The following is a 3,902-nucleotide window of genomic DNA, read 5'->3' as shown; positions in this document are numbered from 1 at the left end:
GAACTGATCCTCCTCACCAAGTTCAGTTCTTCATCAGAAAACCCCTATTATCTTCCATTTTTCACTTCCACCTCGTCCTGGGCCTCCTCATCCCCTTTTGTCCTCATCTTTCATTTCTTTTGGGTGGTGGGGTTTCACCTAATTTTCGGTACAATCTCCACAACAACAACAACATTCCAGATCTGTTTATTGCATTATTTTCTTTATTTGTTTGTTCCAAAAGAGAATCTGAGGATTTTGGAGATATGGGTCTCTGCATCTAGACTTATCTTAACATTTTACTTTTCTTAGGAATGCCAGGTGTCAGAAAACCCATTTTAGGACCGGGTGAGTTCCCCCATCTCCATTAGCTATCTCTCCTCTTTCCTTCTATCTTTGAACGCCATCTGTTTTAGCTGTATGTACGGCTGGGGTCCTTACCATTTTCTTTCTTTTCCACTGAGCTAACCATTTGCAATATTTGGCTTCCTTTCCTTTTACTTGTTGCAGTGGCCTCGTTTTTTTTTTTTTCTTTCATTTGTTGCATGTCATACACGAAAAATGGCATCGCCTTCTCTCTTCTTGGATTAGATTTGCTTAAGGCGAATTATTTCCCAGTTGCCAGTTCCCACCACCTATAAGTTAATTGGTTTGTTGTTTTCGTAAAAAGGAAGAGGAGGCCCACCGTTGGATTTTGGTGGGCTTCGTCAGAACCAGTTAAAAACCATATATTGAAGGGGAGGGATACGTTGTTCAAGATCACCATTTATGCTGACCTTGAATTTGAGGCTGCTTATAAATTTGTGATGCTACTTTACTTGTTCATAACATGCCTCTCCTTTCTCTTTTTCTGGAAAGATTTATCCTTCTTGACCCTCTCCAACTTCGCGAAGCAAGGCATTTCGATTCTCTTCCGCCCTCGAATTCTTTCAAGAATGTCCCTTGTGAGGAAAACTTTATCCCTTTCTTCTTCCAAAGTTGAGAATGTTGACGACTTACTAGAGACGTCTGTGTTGAACTTGCCAGAATTGGTGTAGGAATGCATTCTCGAGAAGCTTCCTCCCGACCCGCTTTTTCGAATGACGGGTGTTTGTTCTTCTTTGAGGGAGATATGTAGGAGCAATTACCTTTGGGAGAAGCACATGAAGCAGAAATAGGGCAGAGTGATTGGCCCTGCTGCTTACAGGGAATGGCGGTGGCATATTGCTTCGAGAACTGATTTGATTGACTTGAAGCAGGGAAAGCAGAAAGGCCTCATGAGAATTCTCTCTCTTGGTTAGCCTTTCTTATGGATCAGATCCAAGGTTGATGATCTCGGAAGCAAGCAGATGTCTTGTTTACCAGTTGATTCAATCATGTCTTGGTACCTCGCTTTTGAGACTGGTAGGTTCTGGTTCCCCGCGCAAGTCTTTAACCGTGAGGTATGTAATTTGTCAACTACGATTTTCCAATATGTTTCGATTACAAGAGAAACAAGGAATAAAACATGCTGGGATTTGTTGTGTTCATTAATTTGGCTTCATGTTTGTTTTGTGTTACAGAATGGGCAAGTTGGTTTTATGTTGTCATGTTACGATGCTAAGCTTAGCTATGATCCCCGCACTGACACCTTCCAAGCCAGGTAATTCGATTTACACCCTTGATTGCTTTTTCTTATTCCTTATGTATTGTTTTGTTGTTAGCGTTTTGGTTGTGGTGAGTTGATGAGGGTGATCTAAGATAATAAATTGAGGAGGGTTATTGATTTCTTCAGGTATCCGCCGCATGGAAGGAGAGCAGTTGCGATTAAGGACTGTGTGCCATGGGAAAGGCTTCGAGTGCCGCCTGTTGACAGTTCGGCTCATGATCTTCACGTCTCCGACTGTTTGAATGAGTTACGGCCTGGTGACCATATAGAGATTCAGTGGAGAAGAAACAAAGAGTTTCCTTATGGTTTGTTTCTAATTTTTGTTTTTACCAAATTTTTTTTTCATAACCAATGAGTAATAAGTAATTTATTTACATTCATATTGGTGTAAAGTATGTTGCTCTTTGGATAGCGGACAACCAGAAGATAGTATGTTAAATGAATCATCAAATTGTTATAATTCATTTGGTTGTATTGCAGGTTGGTGGTATGGTGTAGTAGGTCACCTAGAATTGTGTGATGGAAATGAAAATTACTGCCTTTGTCATAATAGTGGTGAGTAGATTTCATTCTTTTATCTCACCCCCTCCCCTCAAAGTTAGGATTTTATGCTCTCTCTCTATCTAGGATTGGCAAGCATGTGATCCAAAATTGATTTTTCTGTTGCTATTAGGGGAGTGATGTTCTAGGATTCATACAGCCAACTAATTATTTAGTGAGATAAAACTTTATTGTTGTTGTTGCTGTTGTTAGGAGAATCTAACAATTAATTGGAAATAGCATTTTAGGATAATATATAATCTTTTGAGTAACAAGTCATTGATATGCTGCTCCTAATAATAATTTGTGGATAATAAGAATACAATCCTCACTTTCACAGAATAGAATAGAATAAAATAATGTAGGGCTCTAGGGTTAGGTGGACCACCTTTTATGCTATTTGATGTCATGATTTCCACCAACATTGTGCTAGCTTTGTCTCCCAAAATTATTTATGGCCAACCACATTGAAAAAACTCAATGTTCCCTCTACACTCTCTGCCTTTTTGTTGTTTGACTAGTGTCTGATAGGGAGATTGCATATTTGTATTTCGTTGGTGTATTATATGATGTGGTAAATTTTGCATACAGCTAATGATTCAATGAGATAAACTCATGAAAATTCGACATTTGCTCATCATGCCACATTAAATAGTATGATGATGTAGTCTCACTTTTTTTGTTTTTGTTTTTATTTTATTTTGCAAAGTTGGAATCTTAAGGCTTTGTGGGGGCTGCATGCTATGGTCATCCTTGGCTTTCCAATTTGTTATTTAATCTCTCTCTATCACACCCACCGACCCACCAGCCAAGCAACCTTCCAAAAGATTTGTGTCCTCTCCTCACCACAATTGGACTATAACCTTTAAATATGATAATGAATAATCATGATTATGATCGTATTGTCGTGTAATTCGAATAATTAATGACCAAAATATTTGGTCAATGTAAGGTGTCCGTTTCTCTGCACTCAAGTCAAATTTCTATTCCCGTCATCCTAAATTAGGGTATTGAAAATCGTGAATATTTGTTTAATGATGTATGATTTTGGACAGACACGTTGGTTCAGGAGTTCAACCAATACACACATGGTTGACGGTGGAGATGCACAAACATCAGGAGAAGAGATCATCGAGAGGAGGGAAATGAGGTAGATGGGTTTTATGAGGGAATCAGGAAGCTCAGAACCAAACAAGAAATTTCCATGTGGAAGCTTCTTTGGCCTACGCAAGTTTTGGAATAATATAATATTATTATATGCAAAATTGGCTTTGCATTAGCGCTAAGAGATTGTTATTGGCACTCTAAAATTCTCATTAGACACTCTAAACTTTCTATATTTAAAAAGAAAAATAAACTTATGCGAAATGCAAAATAAGATTTTTTGAATGCTAATAACTATTTCCTACCGTTAATTCCAATTATATAATCCACTTGCATCACATTTTAATGAACTTTTCTTTTTTGTGGGATTCTGATCGCTATATGTGACAGCCCGTGCCGAATTATTTGTAGTGTTAGTGTGAAAAGACAATTTTGCCCCTGGACGTTAATTAGTGCTGTAGGGTGTTGAGTTTGTTTTGTTTTTGGTTGGTGGGCTGCCATCTGGACCACACACACACACACACTCATCTCCTTCTTTCTCGTGACTCCCTCTCTCTTCTCTCTCTCAGATTTCTTCCATTTCCTTTGCAAGTGTACGGACAACCTCCATCCAACCATTTCTGGCACGGATCGTGTTTATTGTTGGCATTTT

The 3,902-nt window shown here is 38.6% G+C and overlaps 1 pseudogene; it reads left to right on the top strand.

Annotated features, from left to right (window-relative positions):
- Window positions 1-3,561, top strand: LOC137716094 (F-box protein At2g26850-like; annotated as a pseudogene).
- Window positions 3,562-3,902: the final 341 nt, after the last annotated feature.

Source organism: Pyrus communis, chromosome 14, assembly GCF_963583255.1.
Source record: "Pyrus communis chromosome 14, drPyrComm1.1, whole genome shotgun sequence".
NCBI lineage: Eukaryota > Viridiplantae > Streptophyta > Magnoliopsida > Rosales > Rosaceae > Pyrus > Pyrus communis.
Note: the sequence above shows the minus strand (reverse complement) of the source record. Positions and strands in the feature narration are given on the sequence as shown.